Source organism: Bombus affinis, chromosome 6 (assembly GCF_024516045.1).
Source record: "Bombus affinis isolate iyBomAffi1 chromosome 6, iyBomAffi1.2, whole genome shotgun sequence".
Lineage (NCBI taxonomy): Eukaryota > Metazoa > Arthropoda > Insecta > Hymenoptera > Apidae > Bombus > Bombus affinis.
The window spans coordinates 7011124-7023480 of NC_066349.1; the positions used below are offsets into that span (position 1 = coordinate 7011124).

Genomic DNA, 12357 nt, shown 5'->3' on the forward strand with positions numbered 1-12357 from the left:
AGCCGAGCGGAAATGGGAATTAATTAACGGCACCCCAGGTCTTTCTTCACGCTGCCAACCGGGTCTTTAAAACGTGATGCGTTCAGCGGATTATTAATTATTACCCTCATGTTCTGTCGCTGACGAGACACCTCCTTATTCTCGAGTAAACCTCTTCAAATTTACACTTCTGCTGACATCGCCATAAATTTGAGAATCGTATTACACATACTTGTAGAAATATGGAATTCTCTATTAAATAATTATGTATGTTTATCCATCCTTCGGTCTTCGTTCTATAGATAAAATAACGAGTTGAAAATCACAGTGATATATTTATATCAATTTATTTAAATTTAGTTAAAAATAAAATTTGATTTTATACTAGTTTCCTAAATTCTCAGAATTTCAGATCTAAAATTGTAGATTTTCATTTTTACTAGACTAATTATCCAAATTGTCTAAATCCCTAGATTTCTCGGATTTAAATATTTTATTACTGAGATAACTTTTTATAAAACGACTTCAATCTGCCCCAGCCTCTTATCATCGACACTAACCTTTGTATAAACATTGATATTTACCTTCTATCTGAAACTTTTCGTAATCGCGTGGTTAGCGCACGCGTTATCGATCCGACACGGCTTCCTCCCGAAAATCGACCGATCTTAGTGACGATACACTACCGTTAATTCGGCTGGTCGCCGCTGAATGAGAGCAAGTTCGCTGTTGAACAGCTGCGAGCTAAAAGAAAAGTTCTGCGTGTAAAAAAAGATTGCCTGAACCTTTTCGGTAGCTTTTCACGGCTCTCGAACAAAGGGGATAGGGAAGAATGTGTCTGTCCAATGTTCTTTTGTGCGGTCCTCCATTCACGTCGATAATAACTTCGTCGGGCCCGGAAGAAGTTTCCTCCTGTGAGAATATCGAAAAATTTTCGCGCGCAGGCTTTTACCAACCGTAAGAAAATGCCCGCGAGATTATTACCTTTCTTATACGAGAAGCTTGGAATTTAAAAGCAATAGAACGAGGCCAAGTGCCTTGTATACCGTAACGGTGATTGAATTTCCGAGGAGAAGATTGTTAGCAGTAGAATCGATCTCCTTTTTTTTTTTGTTAGAACAGCTAAAGCATTCATGGAAGGCCATTAATGAGGTATTCTATAGATCGGAGAAAAGAAATGGAAGGATAATAGCTAAGTAATTTAGCATCGCGTACGCTTGTATTTGAAACTCGCTCGAGGCGAGTTGCTGGGATAGAAATTAAAATGCCTACTGTTTTTGGTAGAATTTGGAGGAAAGTCTCGAATTGAAGAACGAAAGAACCTTCTAGTCGAAAGACAATGAGTGTATTGTCTATAGATTTGCTTCTCCAGGTCATATGCTGATGAGTACGTTCTCTTTTCACTTTGGCAGTGAATTCTAGAAATCTATATTTTAACTCAGAGGTAGAATGGAAAGACATATTGATATTAGTATTTCATTTATGAAATAATCGAATATTTTAATTAGGTTCTAAAAATCAATTCAAATTATCGGTATATTCCCGCGCAAATAGTCAACGTATCAATTTTCCGCCGCCTATATCGTTCCAGCGACGGAAAGACTTTCGAAATTTCCTGCGATACAGCTATACGGACACACGTTCGCATGTATTACATCTGCATACATTCCAAACGAATGCATAATTTAAGGTATATTTGGTTAGTAGTGTGGTTACACGAACGTGAAACGTGAGAGTAGAAAAGGTGGCAGTTTGTACTCATCGTGCTGGTGGGGAAGAACGAAGAGTAGGGGAAGATGAAAGTGGAAGGGGTGATCACCCCTATCGCCTCCCCACCACCTCTGTCTCCTTCCGCGCGGAGATAATTTTAGAGTCGACAAAATAAAACATTGAGTTGCACATGTTCACTCAGCAGCTGAGACTAAATTGAACTTCGAAAAGGCGAATTGGAAGATCTATTAATTCAGTTTATGCAACTTTAGATCCTTAATTGTAATCAATGACTTGTTTGGATCCAAAATAAAATACATTTGATGATTTAGAAAATAAAGAGAAAAATTATATAATGAAAAATATCTCAGTTGTTTTGTAATCAATATGTAATTATAAATATTTTTTATTTATAACTGTTAATAGTAGTAAAGAGCATTACAAAATTAATAACGAATGGAAATTGATATTATGTTTTCAAGCGATCTAGAATTTTAAACAGACATTAACGTAATTAATATGGATGAGGCGTCAAATAACGCTTGATACCACGTTAGTATAATATATACAAATTATTTTCTACAGTTCGCGTTTCAAAGTTTAACCAGCTGACTTAACGAGCGTGCAATAAATTATAAATAGAATCTCATTTATATTTTCCGATATATGTATTTTGCCAGAAATGATTTAACAACAATACTTAGATAAATTCTAGGAAAGACTTACAAACAAATAACTTAATAATCCAAAACAAAATTTTCTAAAAATTTAATAGAAATCCCCAATATAGAAATACTAAAAAATATACATGTACAAATAAAGGAATTATTGAACAGAAGAAAAACGCCAGGTTATGTTGCTCAACCATAAAAAAGAAGTAATATCGAAGGAACGTCATGCAATGGTCATGATAGGAAAGGTGATCGAATTGAAAGAGGACAGCTTGTTTCATCCTGAACAGAATTCGCGTGGGTGGTGGTAGGAAAGGAATATCGTGGTGGGGATAACGGTTGCCCCTGTTTATTCCCCCACCAGGTTCACTAGTGTTTCTATCTCTATCTCTCTACCCTCACCACGATGAGGTTTCTCTGAAGTAGGGAAGGTTCGTGTCCAGTCGTCGTCGGAGTTTCTGATAGTAGAACCACGCGACTCTTGCCGTCTTATCGCCTCTTGCTTTTTATCAATGGAGAGCTCGTGTCACCGTCTTTCACGTTTACGTACGCACGCCTCGCGATTACGCTCAACGACGCACGCGCGATATCGTGAGGAGAAAAGAAACAGACGCTCTGGACGCCCGATTCCAAGGGAGATCAGCACGGTATCCTGCCCGTCGCGTTTCTGGACGACGGAGAGTTTCTCGCGATTCGAAGGGAAGTCGATGGAATAAAACAAGCCGGTTCAAAAGGCCCACGGTGTGTGTGTCACTCCGATTGGTTATATAGCTTCGTTCGAAGCCTGGCTTCGGTTTCTTTTATTCGATATATCGAATATATTGCGTATCGGATTGAACGCGCCAGGAAAAGAGAATTCACTTGGAGGGCTTGATGCGCGCTATATAGGAAAAGAGGAGCGACGTGATCTTTACTCTCTAATTTATCGGTGAAAGAGTATTCAAGCCCAGGTCAAGCGGAGGAAAGAAAAAGAACCGTTTGAGAAACTGAATCGCGACTTGTACGGTCTACTCAGCTAGTTTAGGCTGACTTTACTCTGATGGAGTTGGACAGCCTGCCTCGACCGAGAAGAATATCGTTTATGGCACGAATTTAATCCGCTTCGATCTCTATCGCTCTTTTGACGCTCTCGTTTCGTTACCGAAAAGAGAAAAGAAAAGAGACCAGTTGCGGGGAAAGTCAAGTAATATTTTGATTGATACTGAAACGTTCCACCAAGCTTGGTATCGTTTCAGGAAATTGCCTGTACTTTCAATCAGCCCGTTTAAGAATCGATAAAAAATATTCGTAAAAATATTGTATCGAAACTAAATGCAAGTTATATTTATTAGAAAAATAAATATAAAGAGGAATTCAATGATTAAAAGGAGTTTTCAAGGGATTCTTAAATTATAGAAACAAAACTAACTAAAGATAAATCAGATTCCAATCGAAACCACGAACAATAATAATTTGCTCGAATCTAGTAATATATTTCAAGGGAAGGTATTTTTGAGGGCGTATTTTTGAGGATAACCGTCAAGCAGAGCCAGAGAGTCTACCGAGAGTAAATTAAGGCTGAACAGAGTTCAATCGAAAATCAGTCCTTGAATTTGATGCTTGGTACGAAAATAGTTCAAATAGGAGAAAGGCGTGTCTGTTAAAGAACACGTTTACTTTTGAGGACGCCATAATTACGTCCCATGCTTACAGTATCTGGAAAAACATTGGATATATTTACTTTGTTCGGTGCAAATTAAACATCGGAAATTTGATCCAGAATAACTACAGACGGGATTCGATCTAAATCTATACTTTATGGAAGAATCCGTGACCAAGAGAAATTTAAAGGAAAAGATCAATAAAATAGGACAACTTTAATCAGACGATCTACCATAAAAACGACACACAAGTAGACACATTAAAAGCAGGTATTGCAAATTTTCTTATGACGACACAGAATGCCTTCTGCTCGTGCACATTGTATGCTATATATACGTTACAAGGTTACGAGGAAAAAGAAACACGCTGCACAGTAAACGTAAAAAGACAACGTAAAAACACCGTGTATTATACATAACACAGAGGAGAGGTTCGTGCAACGGAATCGAAGGGAAACTTGCACCGTTGTGCACGATTCATCTCTCCTTTTTACTCCTCTTTTAATAACTGTCTCTCTCTTTTTCTCTGTAACCACGATCTTTCTCTTCCTTCGAATTTCCCGAGCAGACGAGCCAATTGACGCAACGTATTTACGGCGGAACAAGGTCGCTTTTTAACTACGGCAAACACGTTTCGCAAAAATCGCACAAAATTTATCGTCGCGCAAAAAAGTAATTGCGTGAATATTACGAGTTAATTCCACGATTAAAATAGAAACGTTTTTTAACATCATTGTAGATACTAGATAATTTTATAGAAGGAATTTAGAGGAAAGTTGTTTTAAGAAATGGATTTTGATAGGAATTATTAGATTTTTAAGGAACAGAGTGTAAAAGAGTTCCAAAGAAAATTGCAGTTTTCTTGACGAGAAAAGAGAGTATGTATACGGTAGATGTATCCAAAAACGGTTCTCGTGTATACAAAGATTGACGAATGTGCATTCCAGGAAAGAGGGGATAAGGATAGGCCATGTGGCGTCGTTAACTCAGGCTCGTGTATATCGTTCCTGATGCCCTGTACGAGTTACATATTTATAATTTTTTAGTCAATTATGTTATGTTATTTTATAATTGATTAATTTAAACAATGTGCTTGAATGAGCTTCTTTAAACATATTTTTGATTGGATCTTAATTGATATTCTTAACGCTTTATAAAAACATAATCTAATGCCTTTAACATTATCAGTTTCGTTTTTTCTTTTTTGCAGTTATTAAAAACATATGAATTCCATTAGCATAACTAATATTAACTTGTTTGAAACTCTAACTAAATCTGAAATATGATTATATACATCTGTTTTATTTTCATCATATACCTTTAATCATAATTATTTGTGTATAGTACGTTTAATACGTTAGAAATTATTTGTTATATCATTAAGACTATTACATAAATATAATTCCCTGATCAAACCATAGGATTGGAAAGCTATCAGAATTCCCGGACTTTGTAGGAGGTCGCGCATTTCGTACACTCTAAAGTGGTTCCAAGATGGTGGGAGGTGTAGCGTCAGATGGTGGGGTGCTGAATACAAAGAAAAATGCATCGGTTCACGAAGACAAATGATAAGAGATAACAAGTATAATTTTCTTCGTTCATTTTTTTTCCAATGTATATCCGCTTTATTTTCTACTCGCAGTTCGACTCGGGGTTAAAGAGCATCGTAGTCGTGAACGAATGAAGACATCGCATCGCACCGTCCCGTCACGCCATGCGTTTCTCGCTGATGATAAAACCGATGGAATAGCGGCGATCTTGCTCAGTTTGTCCCTACTGCTCCGTGCGTCTTCTACAAGCCGCTTATCGGGACTATGGCGAGAAACGATCGTGTCTTTTTTCCACGACTCGCGTTGCTAAAAAATTTATCGTTATTTCCAACTTCTGGAAAACTAATCGCAAATAACAGCTAATCTGCGATACAAGCTTGGTATCTTAACTTTCATTAACTTCCATTAAAAATAATCGAGTAGTCGTGTTATAAAGAGAAGTGCTATAATCGGTGTTGTTACTCATTCGTATATAAGGAAAAGAACAAACTCAAGTAAATACACCGCCTCCTCGAAGTATGTAATTCATTCAACGGAGAAGTTGCATCTCAAATTATTTACCTTATTCGAGAAGTCTCGAGTGTCGCCGTTCGTGGCGCGAGCGGAATGAAACTTGGTCTCCTGAGCGACTAACTGTTCCGAAGGAATCGATCTTCAATATCGACTAGGTTCGTTGCTTACCTATGAATTTCCTGTTTACCCAGTCGACTTAAAATGATTTGATCGATTGGAAACACCGGAAGTCTTCCGTTCAGGTTCCTTGAAACATTTGTAAATTCGTGATTTTACATAGAGTGAACAGTAAAATAATTGAATAATAAACGGTAGTTTTCTACCGATTGTGATCGTGTTCCGAGTGTGATAAAAATAAAAATAATTTAATAGACAGTCGTTTGACACGGCCCATCATTTTTTAAGAGCGATTCCTATCTTAAGAGCGAAACTGTGATATATATAAAATAGAAATAAATATATAGCGATAAGACGGAAAAATAGGGAAAAAATATAGAGAAAGAGAGAGATCGTGAAATAAAAGACAGAGACAAGGGAGAGGAGAGGCTTTGGGGAAAGACTCCAAGCCAGAGTGGTTTAAAACACGAGCTCACTGATACTATAGTAGTACAGTTCGAAGAGTGAGCAGGAGCTATCCGTTTAACCAAAGTGTCGTACAGGAACGCGTTATGGTGGTGTCTAGCAGCTGACGGCGCGCGGCCATACACGAATTCGGGTATAAGAGAGGATCGACGAACGAGCTTCTTGCCGATTGCTTCACCATGATACGAATATTCGCAGACACCTTCAGGAATTTAATAAGTGAGTGTCCTGGAGATACTGTGCATTAAATCTCATTTATAACTGCGACCATTCGTCAAAAGTAACGACATTGCTAGCTTTTAATGTGTTAACCGGAAAAAACGAGTTATCCGATCACTAGGATTTTTAATTTTTTGGATATAATAATAATTCCTTTGTTCATAGAAACTTTTCAGCGTATTATTACATTTCTGTATAAACTAAATTACGTCGTATGTATATTTAGAAGAAATCGATCTATCTGAAACTGATTTGTTTCTATTAACCTTAAATTTCGTAATTATAGGATTTTCTGATTAAAGAATGACCCGGTTAATAGATTTATATCATATCTTCAAACGAACGATGACGAGATATCTAATTTTATTTTGTGTTTTATCAGTATTGTGCACAACGTTATTCATTAACAATTGAAAAATTGGTCTAACAACCGTATTCTTCGAAAAATCAATTGAGAATCTCATTCCTTATCTGTTAGTTACATAACGGTTTGTTTTTTCATTGATTGATAGTAGATTATTGTAGATATAATCAGAGACATATACAAATCATTCTTACGCTCATCTAAAATAATCTTCTTTTCAAGTAATGCGGGAAAGACAAATTATTGGAACACCTTGAATCGAATAACTGGTTTTAACTTGGTGACATTGATATCAAAAAATTAAGCGGGAAAGATAGACGGAGAAATGGTTGGTAAAATTAAATAATTTGACGGGGAACAGTCATTTCTTTCAGCGATCATCGCTTGCAAATAACGAAAACAAGAAATGTTGCATCGGTTTATTTCGCTTCATTAAATCGCTGAACGCCGCTTTCGAAGTTGACATGCTCGCACGTTAACAAAGTCCATGTAGCGGTCATATTAATCAAATTATTTATACCGTATACAAGATCTACGATGAACATTATTACACAGAATCACGTGAACGTGTTCGTATTCAAACAAAACATGATCGTATCTGAAATGATGTTGATTACGTCATTATCCTACGTATACTCAAAAATCAAAAAAGGAAGCTATCAATCTATTATTTGTTACTGTTTGTAAATTCAACGGCTAAACAGGAATATTTAAGAGAAAAAGAAAAACGATATTTTAAGAGAAACATATTTCTGTATGATAATTAAACGAGGCTCGATCTTACGTTAGCCGCTGCTAGGAAGATCTAACCATTCTGTCCTTAATAATTTTCAGCTGATATTGCACATAATGTATAGAAATTCCGTTTGACCGTCTCCAATAATTTTACTTGACTCAACAGAGAAGTTGTTCGTCTCCATGTTATATAATTTCACGATGTATTGCGAATGGCCAATTGTTCGTTAAGATCATCACTCTATTTCGACTTTTATTCTCTACAATAGAGTCTACGCAACTTTTTCTCGAATTGCATTCAGTTATTGACGAGCGAAAAAAGAAGAACGAAGCTAAGTTCACGAGTTCACCTTGTGCTCGTCTTATCGAACAGAAAGAAAGCTTTTCCTCCGACATTGTTTCTCGACACGCCTTTTATCGACGATTTCCATCAGTCTCTTACGCGCACATGATCAATTGCTGCCTTTTTCTTTCAGTATTCTCCAACCTTCTCCTACGGCACGTAGTATACGTGACTGATGCAACGTATCGAGATTCGTTCTAAATTCTCCGCTCTTCCGCACCGTCTGAATTTGTACACATATCCTGCAGATAGCTTTCCATGGCCTTTGTATTCAGGTCTAAAATTAGGCGAATAATATGACGCAATATCAAACTTCCGATCATAAATTCGTCTATTCTCGTATCGTTCAATTGACGCCCCCCTCCCTCTCCCCCTATTGCGACCAGAACGATTCTTCTTCGTTTTACGTCACGAGTGACGATCGATTCGGCTCGATTCTCGCTATCGGGGGTTGTAGAAAAAAGTAGAGAAAATTTTCAGCTGGCAAGAGGCTGAGGTACGTCAATGGATTGCAATTTGAATCTTCATTCTCGAGAGAGGAACGGGATATAATTCTAGAGAATTATAGATAGAATTGAGGATGACGTAAGCTTTTTCTTCGAAGAGATGCAACTCGAATAATAACGGATTGAAAATTACGGTGATATAGATCAAGGTATTAAAAATTTGGATTTCGTCTCGTTCACTTTGGTCACGTTTTGTAATTAATCGAGTTATATCGAATTATATTTATTCCGCGTGATAAATTTTCGTGACTTGGAAAAATGTAACGAATTCCTTATAATAGTAAACACAGAATATTTTACAAACATAACACTTGACTGCATCTTCCATTTATTATGGATGATATATTCGAGCAATTTGATCCAATTTCCTCCATTGTGAAAGCGAAGTCATTTAATTAAACAATCCACGCACGTGTGCGGCTAGAATCGCCGAAAATTGAGCTGTAAGACGTCAAAATAGCGAAGAACAACATTCGTGTGACCAGTACGAGAGCTATTAATTTTTCGCAGCAACTAGGAAGTATGCGAAACTAGGTTGCTAACTTTAGGTACAAGCGATTAAACTTTAAAGCCATCAAAACTTTCTAACTATTGCTGGAATCTCTACGAAGGCTCTGATATCAATTGTTATCGTTCTTCTCCATTTTGTTCAACACTCGACGATATTAATTTCATATTCCATTTCATTTTCATGTTGTTCAATTTTTACGCAAGATTTGCCATCCTTCATACAGTTTCGCACAAGATAACTGTAGAACGAAGAGCCAAGTTTCAGAAACTTGCTTTGTAAGTTGATAAATGTATAAGCGCGAAACCACAAGGGTTTCCTTTCCAACGTTATAAACACATTCTGCTCGTTACAAAGTTTGGCAAGAATGTTCCACAAGAACAAAAAGATTTGATTCTTACTTTCAAAAGAAAGTATCCTGCCGTAACTTACTTTGTCAATATTTTGAATTTTCATATTTCAATCTTACATATTTCTACCGTGAATAGTAGACGAATTTTTAATACAATCTATACAAACTATAATGATATAATAATACAATATAATAATTACATAAGTAGATAGTGAATTTTATTGAATTAATTCTATATTTATATCAGAGTCCTTTGTGATTACTTCCATTATAACATAATCTCTCAAGTTTATTTCTTTATCCAGTATGACGTATCCAGTATAGACTTCCTTTTAATTGATCCTTGAAGATTTGTCCATAAAAGGAGCTGGTCACGATCGTGCTGTTCTCTGAAACTATTTTGCGTCTCACTCGAGGAAACATTCAGGTTCATAAGTGCATCTCGTCCGGTCGGTCGCTCTCAAGGATTAACTAAGTTAGAGGGTTAGCGACAATTGTGGCTCATTGTACGACCACTGAAGAGACCCTTCATTGGAGTACTTGAAACGCACCCGTTTCAGTCCGTTCCAGTGCCTCGAAGAACCTAGTCAATGGATGAAAATTTACTGAAACTCGTGTTTCGAACTATCTCCGAATCGCTTTAATCGGTCCTGTTGAAAGTTTCGATCGGTAGTCAGTGACAAGAATCAACTTGCCTTTTCATGAAATGTATCCGCTGATTGAACAGGTATAGTTTGCAAGACGTATTGTGAAATTTTATTAAGCACACTGATTTATCTTCTGATTCAAAGTACTGCAAGGAATCCCATTTTTTTTGGACTCTGTTCATTGGAAGGAAATTTTGATTCATTCGTTAAGGACTAACGTTAATGCAACATTTCATTTGCAATTCTTTTTTTATATTTATATTATTAAATTTTGTTTTTTTTTTAATATTGTGGCTATAAAAAGGAATTACAACGACTCAGTTGATGTTCTTTTTACCAGTAGTATTGTTCACTGTTTGAAAATTAGTCGATTTGACGAACTATGTATTTTGAAACAGAAAGTCAGTAGTACATCATATGGTCCACTTGTGAGAGATTCAATTAATTTATCTCGTTTGTCAAACACTAAGGATTAATTGCACTTCCTAGTCATTCCCTTGATCATATTTATTAATTTATCTAACAAAATTTAGCCAAATTTAATGTAATGAAATAAAAGGAGAAGCGGTAATAATTTCGTAAAACATCAGGAAGGACGTTTATCGATATATTAAATAATATTAAGTTTTTCTTACATTTTTAATTCAAGGTAATCAGTTAAATTTTCTAAACAATTGTTGTGTACTATTATATATTTCACTTTAACGTGAGAACAGGATATTGTTTTGTAAAAATATTTGCACCTAATCTTACTTGTCATCATTCAATAATACGAAATCAAAACTTCGTTTCACCGTTCTTATTTTATATACCTTTCATACTCCATTACGCTATCAATCTTCGTAACATGGATATTATTCACGGTTGCCTTTCATCTCAGCCGCTCAAAAATAAAATCTGATATCACACGAAACATCAAAGAAATATGAATACTTACATAATATTGTTAATAATTACTACAATTATCTGTTTGTAATTACATAAATATAGAATTCGATTGGAAGAGAAAATAAAATAAATGCTGAAGGGTTTACGACAGTTCAGATTGTCGGAATATTTACTGTAAATAATATTAATATTGGAATATTAATTATTTCACTATTTGAAAATCCTTTTGTGACTAACCATTTACTGATTTAAAGGATATGTCAATACAGACGTATGTATATATCGACATTTTCTTATAAAAGTATCAGAATGAACTGAGATTTGATAAATATGATACTTAATCGATTTGCAGAGATAACATAACAAACTAACGCATACATCTTACTACGCCACTTAATAATTTTATAAATTTACAATATGATGCACTGAAAGTTTCGCGACAAGCATTTCATTCAAAGATTTTCCGCGATTTTTCGTTTGAGAAACGGGAACGTGAACGACGCGTGGTTCCGTCGTGAATCGAAAAAATAAAACGATTACTGTGAAACGAAGCGCCGATAACCCATGTCAGATCATCGTTTCATCAGAATCTTCCCGTATTGAACTGCGATAAACGGATCGTTCGATTCTCATGCAATCGCGTCCATTTCTTTTTTCATGCGGTATCAGTAATCGAATTGTGCATTGGTGCATGACGCGACAGAGGAGACAAGGTAAAACAAGATGACAAAATTTGGTAATCTGGTGCCACAATTTTGTCAATAACTCGTCGATAATCTTGTATTGACACGAATGTGCCCGATTGCTTGTTGACAAATGATTCTGATAGGCTTTCGATAAAATGTGATATAGAAATTTTCGAAATTGATAAAATTAAGTACAATATCAAAGAGTATATCATTTGAAAGACAACAATCGATAGTTGACTGTAAGATAGAAACGAGTTCGTTTCACCTTTACAATAATAAATCATTTGATTTGATGATATATACAGATTATTTTAAATGATAAAGATTTTAAATACACGACTGTTTTAATGTTGGTACGTATAATGTCTTAATTAACTGCGGATGACCATAACACGATCGATAGTAGCGGTAGCATAAAATCAATGTAATTGGGTCAATCGATGTTCGAGCGAAGAAGTTCG

At 35.8% G+C, this 12357-nt stretch overlaps 1 protein-coding gene across 2 annotated transcripts in view; it reads left to right on the forward strand.

Annotated features, from left to right (window-relative positions):
- LOC126917948 (uncharacterized) overlaps positions 1 to 12357 on the forward strand; it is a 31304-nt gene that overhangs the window by 11502 nt on the left and 7445 nt on the right. The gene's annotated exons all lie outside the window — the stretch shown is intronic.